Below are 16244 nucleotides of genomic sequence, written 5' to 3'. Positions count from 1 at the left end.
TCAAACCCACCCAATAGGTGCTTTGGAGGACAGGCCTGCAATTTGCTTCTGAAAGGTCATAGCTTTGAAAACCCTATGGAGTAGTTCTACTCTGACATATATGAGGTCGCCATGAATCAGAATCAACTTAACAGCAACTAACAACAACAGTTCCCTCATCTGTAAAATGTGGGAATGGACCAGGTGGTCTCTAGATTCATTTGAGCTTAGGTATGGCGAAGTGGTTAAGTGCTCAGGTGCTAACCAAAAGGTCAGTGGTTCAAACCCACCAGCTTCTCCTCAGGAGAAAGATGTAGCAATCCACTTCCTTGAAGAATACAGAGTTGGAAATCCTATGGGACAGTTCTACTTTGTCCTATATGGTTGCTATGAGTTGGCATCAACTCAACAGCAATGGTTTTGTTTTTTTTTTTTTAATACTGTAATAATTTCAGCTCCTTTATGCAAACAAGAGCTACCCTCAAAACCATCTAGGAAGGAGAGGGACAGGCATAAAGAAAATAACAGCATAATTGTAAAAATTATTCCATTCCTCCATGATTGTAATTTATGAGAAGTTTCAAACCACAGTAGGTGAATTTTAGACCTAAGAGAAAACTGTAATGATCATCTACATCTACTTTCTCATGTTACTGTTAAGAAAGCTGAGGCCCAAGATGGTTGCCTGATTTCTGCCAGCATCACAGAGGACAGTCAAGACTAGAAATGAAGTTCACTGCCTCGCTGGACAAATAACTGATGGTTTTGCCATGAAACAATCTGACTGTATAATTGTTCCTTCAGTTTGCCTCAAAATCAAACTGCACTGATTAGAAAAGACCAACCAAAACCAAACCAAACCAGTTGCCATCAAGTCGATTCCGACTTACAGCAACCCTATAGAACAGAGTAGAACCACCCCACAGGGTTTTCAAGGAGCAGCTGGTGAATTCAAACCACCAACTTCTTGGTTCACAGCTGAGCTCTTAACCACTGAGCCACCAGGGCTCTGATTAGAAAAGAAGGACATGCTAATTTAGATGCAAGTTTGTCTTTCCTTCATATGGTTTACAAGCTCTTCACACATGGTACAGAAGCCCAATATAAGTTTGGGAAAGAAAAGAACGTACCCACTAAAGGCCCTTCGAGATTAGTACTAGCCCAGCACACCTGTATGCTTCTTATACATTGCAAGGACTTCCCTGGACCATAGCCTTTCTCTGCTTAAATCGCGTCCACAATTTCCAGTGCCCTCAAGATAAATATCAAACTCCTAGACCATGACCTAGAAGGTCTTCGTGGTCTGGCTGCTGCTCGTCTCTCTGGCTTTATCTCTACCTCCATATTGAACTGATGCAGCCATACTGAACTCTTTGCGGTTTCACAAGCACAGCCTGTTCTCTCTCTCTTCTCAACTTCCCTTCTCGTTTTCACCTGCATTAATCCCTCATTCATCCTTCAAGTTCCAGATTTTACATCCTGCCTTGCAGACAGCCTTACATTTGACCATCCCAAGTCCGAATTAGTTGACCCTGCTGATATGTTCCTGATGCTTACTTACCTCCTCCTAGTAATTACTAGACTATATTATACTTGCAGAGCCTCTGGATTGTGCAAACCATTAACACGCTTGGCTGCTGATCAAAAGGTTGGAGGTTCCAGTCCATCCAGAGGCATCTCAGAAGAAAGGCCTGGCAAGCTGCTTCTGAATTGTCAGTCATTGGCCTTGGAGTCCATGGAGCAGTTCTCCTCTGACACACATATGGTCACCGTGAGTTGGAATCGACACAACGGCACCTGGGAGTAAGGGATCGTACCTGCATTTTCACTCATCTATCTCTCCCACTGCAAAGGGATTTTCTTCTTCACCCATCAAATGTCTCATAGTGTTAGTACTCACTTAGGTGCTCAACAACATTTGTCAAATGAATTAATATCAAGAGAGCTAAAACTCTGGTTACGTTACTGTGAACCCCTTTGTTAGTGGATATTTCAAAGAACTGACCATGTGTCTTTATAAATTTATGTAACAAAGAGCTGAAGAATTTTCCTTATGCTTATAGTCCCATTGACTTTCCCAGGATCCTGTGAGCATCCTCAAATTCATGAATTCACCTAACCAAGATGTAATGGATGCTGGCCTGTTGGCTGGGATCACTCAATAAAGGAATATTTGCTGCTGTACTCCAGTCTCAGAGAATGATGGGTTCAAGTTCTGCTACAACATTTCTGCTGAAGCCACACTTGTGTAGAAGAGAGTGCTAAAGAGCTAGATTCAAGAACCTCACTACCTGAATTGAGGCTGAGCCCTGCCACTTAACGAACCTCTCTAGTTGCTCCATCTCTCCCTATGGCTCAATGTCCTCATCTGTAAAATGGAATCATATTAAGACCTGCTTTACAGAGCTGCTGGAGAATTAAATTAGTTAATGGATATAAAGATCTTACAAAATCTGGCACATACTGATTGTTGAATATTTGCTTTATGTTATTGTTATTATGATGTCGACCATTATCATTAACCCTAAGCACTTCATATATGTCATCTCATTTAATCCTCAAACTCACTGAGGGACTTATCACCTCCATTACAAACTAGTGCATCATGAAACTTTATAACTGTATGGAATACGGGATATTGTAAAAATTTTATCTATAAACATCAGGAATCTACTGTATATCCTTTCTCTATCTCACCTCCACCCTCTAGAAACACTTTATTCCTCCAACATCCCTATTTTATTAATGTTGATGGGATTCACTGAGGTATCAACAAGCACAAAGCCCTGGAATCACGTTTAAATTGCCTTTCAGCCAGAACACCCAGTCAATTCTCTCTCTAATAACTCTTGCCTCCCTACGTATCTTTCCACACCCACTCCTGCCCTCTTCAGAGTCCCTGGGTGGTACAAACTGTTAAGCACTGGGCTGCTAACTGAAAGGTTGGAGATTCAAGTCCACCCAGATGTACATAGCAAGAAAGTCCTGGAGATCTACTTCCAAAAACTCAGCCATTGAAAACCCTTTGGAGCACAGTTCTACTCTGACACACATGGGGTCACCATGAGTCAGAATCAATCCAAGGGCAACTAGTTCCTGCCTTCTTCACTCAGGTCCTCAACATTTTAAAATCATGTGATTGTTCATTTAATAAACAATGTGCTTAGGTTTCAAAACCACATAAATTTCTGATGGAGCTCTGCCTTCAGGTATGAAATTTAAAAAAGCAAACAAACAAAAATCAAATCAAAGCCAGCCACAACCTTCTCCCAGTTTCTGTATATCCTCCCCAAATGCACTCAAAAAGGGAAAGTGAAACAGAAAGACCTCTGTACCGACCATGCCCACACCACCTACACTGCACAGAAAGAGCTTCAGAAATAAGTACCCAGTTGGTCTGATCCAGAAGATAAATCCCACAGCAGCCTGTCTCCATGCTTTCCTATTATATGTGGTTGCTCTTTAGGATGGTTAAGCAAGAGGGGACGCTTACTGAGTGAAATGAATTAACTTCTCTTCTACAATTTGATTTTTATTGTACGAGTAGCTTCTGGAAGACCAATTATGCCCTGAGATATCAATAAAGCTTTTTTCTCTGCAGCTCTGAGAAATGAACAAATGAAGAGAAAGATTTATCTCACTTCTCCTTAGGGGTTTGTTAGTCTCCATTTGGCTGAGACCAACCTCCAATTAGAGTTTCTGGTTTGTGTGACCTCTGTGTTATGGCAAAATAAGAAATGGAACAGTTCCATGGCTCATAAGCTGAGAACGCTCTGGAGAGAAATCCCACGACTGTATCTCTGCGAACTGACTACTCCAGGGCAGCCACAAATTTTAAATCACCATCATTGTCTGCCTGGATGACTATTCCAGGAGACAAAATCCTATTTTATCTTCTTGGAAAGCATCTCAGTGCCAGAAGTATATTTCCATACTGGTCCCTTGTACCAGCAAAGCACCAGGCATAAAAAAAGTCTCTAACGTCTGCAGGCACCCAGCCTGTGATTCAGAAAGTGCCCGTTTTACATTGCTAATTGCAAAATAAACCACAGGTTTTGAAAGATGATCCCCTCATTGAGGTGCCTTCCAGTACTCCACCTGTACCTGTGTTTGGGGACTGTTATGGATTGAATCGTGTCCCCCAAAAAGATATGTTGAAGTCCTAGCCCCTGCACAGGTAAATGTGACCTTCTCTGGGGAAACTGAGTTTTTCTTTGCAGATGTTATCAGTTACACTAAGGAAGTCATACCGAGGGAGCGTGGGTCCTAACTCTAATTGCTTCTGAGTGACATCTTATAAAAGAAGAACAGACATGGACACAGAGTCACACATGCAAGGGAAAGACACCATGTGAAGATACATCTACAAGCCAAGGAATGCCAAGAAGTGTTCAGTGTTACAGGAAACCCGAGGAGACAGGGAGGATCTCCCCCCTACGACAGACAGAGAGCATGCCCCTCCCAAATAATGCACAAAATAACTCTCAATAAGTGTCATTAGAAATAATTTAGTAGGAATAAACTCCAGGTAGCAAAATCTAAAAATTTTATCCTTGATGATTTTTTTAAAAGAATTTTAGAATATTTTCAGCACTTAGCGCTATACCCATATCATCGCTGTCAATGCCAACTCACAGCGGCCCTATAGGACAAAGTAGAACTACCCCATAGAGTTTCCAAGGAGCAGCTGGTGGATTTGAACTGCTGACCTTTTGGTTAGCAGCTGAGCTCTTAACCACTGAGCCACCAGATACTATAGTACTACAGGGCTTTAAAATATTTCTAGAAGAAACATAAGAGAAATCTTGAAGTTTCCCCTCCACACCTTGCCCATTAGATTTTCTCTTTTTAAACCTTCATGTTTTTAATTAGGCAGAATTATTTTTAAACCCATTTGTGAGCAAGGAAAGCTGAGGCATGGAGAGAAGACACAACTAAACGGTTTTGAAAATAAACCTCCACTGAAGATCATCGGGCTCCTCCTAGAATTTAGAACTCTCAACTCACCTGCCTGAAAAGCAAACACATGGATTTCAGGGTTCAGAGAATGGAGCTTTAGGGAGATCAGCTTAAGAGCATATTAAATAAACCCTGAAGCAATCATTCATTTGACCCACGACGCCGCTGGTACTCACACTTACTTTACACTAACATTTTAATCGTCCATTTGGTCCTGATCCAAGACATGGCCCTGAGCTACAGCCCTAAATGAATTCCCCAACACTTTTCTTTCTTCTGGGGAATTGGACTAATTATAGTGACTACTTTGGAGAGAGCAATAGTTTGAAAACATTGCCTGAGGGATACAAAAGTTGTTTTATTTCATAATTAGGCATTTCTTTCCCTGGGGGAGCTTTATAGCCAAGGTTTGAAATAACAGTCATTATTTTATTACAATTTTCTATTTTTTGCACATGAAAATATTCAGAACATGTTTTTAGCTGAATTTTATTAGTCATAATGCCAGGAAGCGCCTGGTGTTATGGATGATGGAATTATCTTTGAGGGCTTCCCTTTAGTGTTATTTCTTCCTTATAGTCTCCATTCTGTCAGTGTTTGGTACTAGAACTGAAATATAAGGAAATGACTATTCTGTTTGGGAAAGTGACCTACACACATGGATAAAGTGAACCCCACCCTCTACCTTTCTACTCCTTTGCCCCTCATCAGCACAGAATCCCCTGGGCCGTGCATTTAGGTACTTATGTCTTGGGCAATGCTATGTTAAAAGAGACGTGGAATCAATTCAGCAGGCACAGAAGTAACAATTCAAAAACAATTGACATTAAATAATGCCCTTATCAGACAGTGGGATTAAATTTCCCTCTTTGGGGATGATAACAACAAGGTTGTGTGTATGCACTGGCAAATACATGCTTGGAGAGGGGAGCAGAATGATGAAGCCACAGAAACAGAAAGAGCTTCTAGAGTACCTAGACTTCCGCAATACAAAACAGGAATCTTCACTATAACAGCCATCGAGTTTCTGCTTAAGGGAGGGAGAAGGGTATTCACTAATTAGATAGTAGACAAGAACTATCTTAGATTAAGGGAAGGACAACACATAATTCAGGAGAAGTCAACGCAACTGGACAAAACCAAAAGCTAAGAAGTTTCCTGAACACAATCAAACACTTCAAGGGACAGAGTAAAAGGGGAGCAGGTGTGGGGACCATGGTTTCAGGGGATATCTACATCAATTGGCAAAACAAAGTTTATTAAGAAAACTTTCTTCATCCCACTTTGGTGACTGGTCCCTGGAGTCTTAAAATCTAGCGAGTGGCTATCTAAAATGCATCAACTGGTCCCAACCCACCTGAAGCAAACGAAAATGAAGAACACCAAAGACACAAGGAAAATATTAGCCCAAGAGACAAAAGGGGCCACATAAACCAGAGATTCCATCAGCCTGAGACCAGAAGACCTAGATGGTGCCCAGCTACCATCGATGACCACCCTGATAGGGAACAAAACAGAGTCCCTGACAGAACAGGAGAAAAGCGGGGTGTAGGACTCAAATTCTAATAGAAAGACCAGACTTAATGGTCTGAGACTGGAGGAACCCCAGAAGACATGGTCCCTGGACTCTCTGTTAACCCAGAACTAAAACCATTCCCAAAGCCAACCCTTCAGAAAAAGATTAGACTTGACTATAAAACATAAAATGATACTCGTGAAGAGCGTGCTTCTTAGTTCAAGTAGATATATGAGACTAAATGGGCAGCTCCTGTCCAGAGCAAGATGAGAAGGCAGAAAGGGATAGAAGCTGGTTGAACGGATTCAGCAAGTTCAGGGTGGAAAGGAGAAGTTTTCTGTCACATTATAGGGATAGCAACTAAGGTCACATAACAATGTGTGTATAAATTTTTGTATGAGAAACTAACTTGAGCTGTGAACTTTCACCTAAAGCACAATAATTTAAAGAAATTTCTGCTTAAATTCTGCTAGGGGCAGGACAGTGGTTACCTTACAGAACAGGCCATACTGGTTATCTGTGATAATGTCATTCCTTTTGTAGAGACAAAATATGTTTTCCTTTAACTTCTGCCCACTGATACCAATTCTTCCCTTTGGGAGTACACAGAAAAGGCCTAATGCTTCACACACATTAAAAAAAAAAACAAAAAAACCAAACCAGTTGCCATGAAGTCAACTCCAACTCATGGCAATCCCATGTATCAAAGTAGAACTGTGCTCCTTAGGGTTTTCCATCGCTGATAGTTCAGAAATAGATCACCAGGCCTTTTTTCCAAGGCACTCCTGGGTGGACTTGAACCTCCAACTTTGTGGTTAGCAGCCAAGTGCTTAACCGTTTGCAGCACCCAGGGACTCCTTGAACACATTGTAGCCCTACAATGTTTAAAAGTAGTTATGAAGTTCTTTTAGTGAACAATGTTATATTTTGCGAGCCAGAACTCACCCATCCCCCTTCTTCTAGTAACAGCATCTAATTTCCCTTTAGTTCCACATCTTCCTCACTCTTAATCCATGTGCTTGTTTACAAAGAATGGAGGTGCACACTGCTAGAATGAGCATATAACCCATCTGCCAACAAACACATACAAATTTCTTGCCCCAGCGCTTGGTTTCAAGCTGGGCATTTGACTAAAACCAAGACAATGCAACTCAATTCCAGTTGTTTTTATGAAACTCCTGAGAAAGAGAAGTTCTCTTCCTGTTATGGATTACTAGTTTTAGGGTGACTCAAGCTCAGAGTTCTGGGGACCACTTCATGGAGAGGATGTTGTCTAAGAATGAAACCAAATAAATCAGAGCCAAGAGATAGATGGAAGAGATCAGATGACAGGGTTTGAAATCTAGATATCATTTGAGCCTAGTACCATATCTACTCCTGGTCTTTTCGGTTACATACCAGTTGTCATCAAGTTAACTCCTGTTCATGGCAACTCCACGTGTGTTAGAGTAGAGCTGTCCTCCATAGAGTTTCTAATGGCTGAGTTTTCAGAAATAGATTGCCAGGCCTTTCTTCCAAGGCACCTCTGTGTGAACTCAAACCTCCAACCTTTCAGTTATCAGCCAAGTGTGTTAACCATTTACACCACCTAGAGACTCCATCAGCTACATAAGTCAATCCATTTTCTTTTTTCACTTAAGCCAATATGAATTCAGTTTCTGTCATTTCTAACGAAGGGAGTTCTGAAGATTGAGCTTTCCCAGGTCTCATCTTTTCTGAGGAACATCACAATTCCTCTAGCTATTCTTTGAATGACAAGTCTTCCTAGCTGTTCCCCATCTCAATCAACTCACCACTTGATTTGCTCCAGTTTGGAAATGAAGTTCATAAACTATGTTACCCAGAATTGAACCCAAGATAAGAGAGACCCTCTGAGCAGTGCAGAGAACATAAATGTTGGCCATTACTACTCTGAACATAATACTTCTCTCACTGTGGCTCAATACTGAGTGAACAATATGGAGATGTCATACTCTTTTCTCATTTGCAGCTCTCAAGCAATGGAGCTACTTAGTTCTTTCACTTGAATGAAGACTCCCCAGTTTTTATTTGCTCAATTCATTGTTTTCAGCTAAGTTCATCAGACTTTACATGTATGTCTACTACATTATTTTCATCAATTGAGATATTTTTTGAAACAGATTCCTTCATCTAGCATGTTCTTTAAGGTACCCAGTAAGGTAACTATGCACATTTGATAAAGAAGTTTTGATCTCTTCATCCTAGCAATTAGAAAAACATTCATTAAATTCTGGCTTATATGGGAAGCCCCGCTGAACACAACTTCAGGCTCCCATCAATCAGCAACCTAATGTGTAAACTCTTTAACCAGCTGTTAATCCAACTAACAGGACTATTATCCGGCCCATACTTTGCCACAGTGCCCAGAAGAATATTATAAAGTCTCCAACAAATGCCCTGCAGAAGCAAAATAGACTATCTTCATAGAATTCCTCTGATCTATCTTTTTTTTATCAGTCTAATAATACACTAAAAAATACAGGCATACTTCATTTTATTGTGCTTCACAGATATTGCATTTTTTACAAATTGAAGGTTTGGGGCAACCCTGAGTCAAGCAAGTCTATCAGCACCGTTTTTCCAACAACAAGTGCTCACATTGTGTCTGTGTCACATTTTGGTAATTCTCACAATATTTCAGACTTTTTCATTATTATTATATCTGTTACAGTGATCTGTGATCAGTGATCTTTGATGTTACTATTGTAATTGTTTTGGGGTGCCACGAACCATACCCATATGATGGCATACTTAATAAATGTGTGTGTTCTGACTGCTCCACTGACCAGCCTTCCACCCATCTCTTTCCCTGTCCTTGGGCTTCCCTATTCCCTGAGATATGACAATATTGAAATTAGGCCAGTTAATAACCCTACAGTGGCCTCTAAGTGTTCAAGTAAGGGAAGAGTCAAATATTTCTCACTTTAAATCAAAAGTTAAAAATGATTAAACTTACCAAGGGAGGCATGTCAAAAACCAAGACAGGCTGAAAGCTAGGCCTCTTATGCCAAACAGTTAGCCAAGTTGTGAATGCAAAGGAAAAATTCTTGAAGGAAATTAAAAGTGCTGCTCCAATGAACACACGAATGATAAGAAAGAAACAGTCTTATTGCTGACATAGAGAGAGCTTTATTGGTCTGGATGGAAGATCAAAACAGCCACAACATGCCCTTAAGCCAAAGCCTAATCCAGAGCAAGATCCTAAATCTCTTCAATTCTATGAAGTCTGAGAGAGGTGCGGAAGCTGTAGAAGAAAAGTTTGAAGCCAGGAGAGGTTGTTTCACGAGGTTTGAGGAAAGAAGCCATCTCCATAACATGAAAGTCCAAGGTGAAGCAGCAAATGCTGATGTAGAAGCTGTATCGAGTTCTCCAGAAGATCTAGCTGAGATAATTGATGAAGGTGGCTACAGTAAACAGCAGATGTTCAGTGCAGATGGAACAGCCTTATATTGGAAGAAGATGCCTTCTAGAACTTTCATAGCTGGAGAGAAGTCAGTGTCTGCCTTCAAACTTTAAAGGACAGGCTGACTCTCTTGTTAGGGGCTAATACAGTGGGTGACTTTAAGTTGAAACCCATGCTCATTTACCATTCTGAAAATACTAGGGCCCTTAAGTTGTTGTTGTTAGGTGCCGTCAAGTCGGTTCCAACTCATAGCGACCCTATGCACAACAGAATGGAACACTGCCCGGTCTTGAGCCATCCTTACAATCGTTGTTATGCTTGAGCTCATTGTTGCAGCCACTGTGTCAATCTACCTCATTGAGGGTCTTCCTCTTTTCCGCTAACCTTGTACTCTGCCAACCATGATGTCCTTCTCCAGGGACTGATCCGTCCTGACAAGTCCAAAGTATGTAAGATGCAGTCTCGTCATCTTTGCTTCTAAGGAGCATTCTGGTTGTACTTCTAAGACAGGTTTGTTCGTTCTTTCGGCAGTCCACGGTATATTCAATATTCTTCGCCAACACCACAATTCAAAGGCGTCAATTCTTCTTCGGTCTTCCTTATTCATTGTCCAGCTTTCACATGCATATGATGTGATTGAAAATACCATGGCTTGGGTCAGGCACACCTTAGTCTTCAAGGTGACATCTTTGCTCTTCAACACTTTCAAGAGGTCCTTTGCAGCAGATTTACCCAATGCAAAGAGTCTTTTGATTTCTTGACTGCTGCTTCCATGGCTGTTGATTGTGGATCCGAGTAAAATGAAATCCTTGACAACTTCAATCTTTTCTCCATTTATAATGATGTTGCTCATTGGTCCAGTTGTGAAGATTTTTGTTTTCTTTATGTTGAGGTGCAATCCATACTGAAGGCTGTGGTCTTTGATCTTCATTAGTAAGTGCTTCAAACCCTCTTCACTTTCAGCAAGCAAGGTTGTGTCACCTGCATAATGCACGTTGTTAATGAGTCTTCCTCCAATCCTGATGCCCCGTTCTTCTTCATATAGCCCGGCTTCTTGTATTATTTGCTCAGCATACAGATTGAATAGGTATGCTGAAAGAATACAACCCTGGCTTACACCTTTCCTGACTTTAGACCAATCAGTATCCCCTTGTTCTGTCCGAACAACTGCCTCTTGATCTATGTAAAGGTTTCTCATGAGCATAAGTAAGTGTTCTGGAATTCCTATTCTTTGCAATGTTATCCATAATTTGTTATCATCCACACAGTCAAATGCCTTTGCATAGTCAATAAAACAAAGGTAAACATCCTTCTGGTATTGTCTGCTTTCAGCCAGGATCCATCTGACATCAGCAATGAGATATCCCTGGTTCCACGTCCTCTTCTGAAACTGGCCTGAATTTCCGGCAGTTCCCTGTCGATATACTGCTGCAGCCATTTTTGAATGATCTTCAGCAGAATTTTGCTTGCATGTGATATTAATGATATTGTTCTATAATTTCCACATTCGGTTGGATCACCTTTCTTGGGAATAGGCATAAATATGGATCTCTTCCAGTCAGTTGGCCAGGAAGCTGTCTTCCATATTTCTTGGCATAGACAAGTGAGCACCTCCAGGGCTGCATCTGTTTGTTGAAACATCTCAACTGATATTCCATCAACTCCTGGAGCCTTGTTTTTTGCCATTGCCTTCAGAGCAGCTTGGACTTCTTCCTTCAGTACCATCAGTTTCTGATCATATGCCACCTCTTGACATGGTTGAACATCGACTAATTCTTTTTGGTATAATGACTCTGTGTATTCCTTCCATCTTCTTTTGATGCTTCCTGCATCGTTTAATATTTTCCCCATGGAATCCTTCACTATTGCAACTCGAGGCTTGAATTTGTTCTTCAGTTCTTTCAGCTTGAGAAACGCCAAGTGTGTTCTTCCCTTTGATTTTCCATCTCCAGCTCTTTGCACATGTCATGATAACACTTTACTTTGTCTTCTCGAGCCGCCCTTTGAAGTCTTCTGTTCAGTTCTTTTACTTCATCAATTCTCCCTTTGGCTTTAGCTGCTTGACATTCGAGAGCAAGTTTCAGAGTCTCCTCTGACATCCATCTTGGTCTTTTCTTTCTTTTCTGTCTTTTCAATGACCTCTTGCTTTCTCATGGATGATGTCCTTCCACAACTCATCTGGTCTTCAGTCACTAGTGTTCAGTGTGTCAAATCTATTCTTCAGATGGTCTCTGAATTCTGGTGGGATATGCTCAAGGTCATATTTTGGCTCTCATGGGCTTGCTCTGATTTTCTTCAGTTTCAGCTTGAACTTGCATATAAGCAATTGATGGTCTGTTCCACAGTCGGCCCCTGGCCTTTGTCCTGGCTGATGATATTGAGCTTTTCCATCACCTGTTTTCACAGATGTAGTCAATTTGATTTCTGTGTGTTCCATCTGGTGAGATCCATCTGTATAGTCGCCGTTTATGTTGGTGAAAGAAGGTATTTGCAATGAAGAAGTTGTTGGTCTTGCAAAATTCTATCATTCGATCTCCAGCATTGCTTCTATCACCAAGGCCATATTTTCCGACTACCAATTCTTCTTCTTTGTTTCCAATTTTTGCATTCCAATTTACAGTAATTATCAATGCATCTTGATTGTATATTTGATCAATTTCAGACTGCAGCAGCTGATAAAAAATCATCTGTTTCTTCATCTTTGGGCCTAGTGGTTCGTGCGTAAATTTGAATAACAGCCATATTAACTGGTCTTCCTTGTAGGTGTATGGATATTATCCTATCACTGACTGCGTTGTACTTCAGGATAGATCTTGAAACGTTCTTTCTGATGATGAATGCAACACCATTCCTCTTTAAGTTGTCATTTCAGCATAGTAGACTATATGACTGTCTAATTCAAAATGGCCAATACCAGTCCATTTCAGCCCCCACGTGTCTGTCAGTTTGTTTTACTGTGGGGGCTTGCGTGTTTCTGTGATGCTGGAAACTGTGCCACCACTATTCAGATACCTGCAGGGTCACCCATGGAGGACAGGTTTCAGCTGAGCTTCCAGACTAAGACAGACTAGGAAGAAGGTCCCAGCATTCTACTTCTGAAAAGCATTAGGCAGTGAAAACCTTATAAATAGCAGCAGAACATTGTCTGATATACTGCTGAAAGATGAGTCCCCCAGGTTGGAAGGCACTCAAAAGATGACTGGGGAAGAGCTGCCTCCTCAAAGTAGAGTCAACCTTAATGAAGTGGATGGAGTAAAGCTTTCAGGACTTTCATTGACTGATGTGGGATGACTCAAAATGAGAAGAAACAGCTGCAAACATCCATTAATAATCAGAACCTGAAATGTACGAAGTATGAATCTAGGAAAATTGGAAATCATCAAAAATGAAATGGAATGCATAAACATCGATATCCTAGGCATTAGTGAGCTGAAATGGGCCCTTAGAGTTACGCTAAATCTACTCTTCCTGTGCTCTATAAATGGAACTACAAAGCCTGGATGACAGCACATCTGTTTACAACCTGTTTTGCTGAATATTTTAATCCCACTGTTGAGAACTACTGCTCAGAAAAACATTACTTGTCATTGACAATGCACCTGGACACCAAGAGATCTGATACAGATGTACAAGGAGACTAATGTTTTCATGTCTGCTAACACAATATCCATTCTGCAGCCCATGGATCAAGAAGTAATTTTGACTTCCAAGTCTTATTAAGAAATACATTTCATAAGGCTATAGATGCCATAGATGGTGATTCCTCTGATGGATCTGGAAGATGTAAATTGAAAATCTTCTAGAAAGGATTCAGAACTCTCGATGTCATTAAGAACATTTGTGATTCATGGGAGGAGGTCAAAATATCAACATTAACAGGAGTTTGGAAGAAGTTGATTCCAACCCTCGTGGATTACTTTGAAGCATCCAAGACTTCAGTGAAGGAAGTAACTGCAGATGTGGTAGAAATAGTAAGAGAACTAGAATTAGAAGGGGAGGCTGAAGATGTGACTGAATTGTTGCAATCTCACGATAAAACTTTAACAGATTAGGAGTTACTTCTTATGGATGAACAAAGAAAGTGGTTTCTTGAGATGGAAACTACTCCTGGTGAAGATGCTGTGAACATTGTTGAAATGACAACAAAGGATTTAGAATATTACATAAACTTAGTTGATAAAGCAGCAGCAGGGTTTGAGATGATTGGCTCCAATTTTGAGAGAAGTTCTACTGTAGGTAAAATGCTATCAAACAGCATCACATGCGACAGAGAAATCTTTTGTTAAAAGAGTCAATTGATGCAGCAAACTTCATTGTTGTCTTATTTTAAGAAATTGCCACAGCTACCCCAAACTTCAGCAACCACCACCCTGATCAGTCAGCAGCCATCAACATGGAGGCAAGGCCCTCTACCAGCAAAAAGATTATGACTCGCTGAATGCTCAGATGATGCTTAGTATTTTTTAGCAATAAAGTATTCTTTTAATTAAAGTATATACATTGTCTTTTTAGACATAATGCCATTGCACACTTAATAGGCTACTGTATAGTATAAACATAACTTTTATATGCACTGGGAGGCCAAAAAATTTGTGTGACTTGCTTTATTGTGGTGGTTTAGAACCTGCAATATCTCCAACTTTGACAAAAATCGTTGTGCGTGTGGCTCTGAGTGGTTGCTGTTTTCTTTTTGAAGACTTCTCATAATTTACCTAGAATTTTGACAGAGTATCATCAATTTCCTAGAACGGCAAATTTGGGTCTCATGTTTTTCCTCATTTTTTTTTTAAATACCATGTTCCCCAAAGATTAGTGATACTGGTTCCATGAGCACATCTCTAAATTCTTTCAAGACCTGGAAAAGTATTTCATCTAGGAACGAATAGCTTCACACTTTTGAAGAAGCAAAGTGCTTCTCACCTCCTTGGGCTTCAGTTCCCTTTTACTCAGAATAGTTCTATCCTTTCCAATTTAACTGTTTTTCTCCTTGATAGAGAAGACAGAGATAAAACTGAATTAAAAGGCAAATAACCAGGAAAAAAAATACTATACCCAATAAAATCAGAAAATGGCTTTTATCTTTGTTTTATAAAAAGCTCATAAAATCTGATATTTAAGCCATCAAGACTCCAAAAAATTATTTATTATAATCTTTATTATTTTATTATAATAAAATGAGCCATGGACACAAACAGAAAAGAGGTAAATATATCTAGATCACAAAACATGGAAAAAGTATTCCAGTAAAGGTGAGTTAAAAAAAAAAAAACAAAAAAAACAGTTTCAAGCTTTGTCTATCAAATTAGCAAAGTATATAAATATGATACACAAGGGTAGTGAAATGGGTAATTGCATGTACTGACAAAAGAGATACAACCTGGTATTACTCTTTTCTAAAACCATTTATTAATATTCACAACATCCCAAAGAAATATTTTGAAATGCAGGAAAATCATTAGTTGCAAAGGTATTTGAGAGTCCCTGGGTGGTGCAAATGGTTAAGTGCTCAACTACTAGGCAAAAGGTTCGTGGTTCAAACCCACCCAGAGGCACCACGGAAGGCAGCCCTGGCAATCTGCTTCAGGAGGTCACAGCCTTGAAAACCCTGTGGAGCAGTTCTACTCTGCACACGTGGGAATGCCATGATCTGGGAGCTGCTCAAAAGCAACTAACAACAACAGATATTAATTACATATTTACTCATTATTAAGGATGAAGACCACCTATAAAAGCAACAACAAGAAATACTGAAATAAATTATGATTTGTCATTATAATAGAATATAGTCATTAAAATGATGATTATGAAGAATCTGAAATAAGAGAAATTTTTACATTATTATGTTTGTTTTAAGAAAGAGAAAATGTATCTATCCTATATAACCACAACTATGGAATATGGAACAGTAAAACTCTTTATTTAAAAAAAAAAAAAAAGTAGCCTAAGAAATACAACAAAATTTTAACATGGTTGTGAAAACTAGATGGTAATTTTCCTGCCTCCTACTTTTCTATATTTCCCAAATTTCCTATAAAGAGTGTGAAAGACTTTCATAAGTGAACAAATAGCAGTAGGTTTTATTTTTTGAAACTGGGTTAGATGATTCTCTTTTCTTCAAAATCAACAGAGTTTGGCATATTTTTCATAATAGCTGTTTAAATAGTTGACAAAAATCATGAAGAAGAACACATTTTCAGATATTCTGTCTTAAATACGAGAGAGCAAGCTAGTGAGTCAGTCATGCCATGACCTGTAAGACCTGAGAAAAGCTTTCCGCTTATTCACCTCCCTAAAAAAAAAAAAAAAAAAAAACACTCTGCAGTTGTGTTCTGCCACAGATTCTTTACCACCATCTTACAGACATTG

At 39.8% G+C, this 16244-nt stretch overlaps 1 pseudogene; it reads left to right on the top strand.

The window, feature by feature from the left end:
• Positions 1 to 3319: 3319 nt before the first annotated feature.
• LOC126060189 (tigger transposable element-derived protein 1-like) lies at positions 3320 to 14335 on the top strand (annotated as a pseudogene).
• The last annotated feature ends 1909 nt before the right edge of the window (positions 14336 to 16244 follow it).

Source organism: Elephas maximus, chromosome 1, assembly GCF_024166365.1.
Source record: "Elephas maximus indicus isolate mEleMax1 chromosome 1, mEleMax1 primary haplotype, whole genome shotgun sequence".
NCBI classification, from domain to species: Eukaryota; Metazoa; Chordata; class Mammalia; order Proboscidea; family Elephantidae; genus Elephas; species Elephas maximus.
Note: the sequence above shows the minus strand (reverse complement) of the source record. Positions and strands in the feature narration are given on the sequence as shown.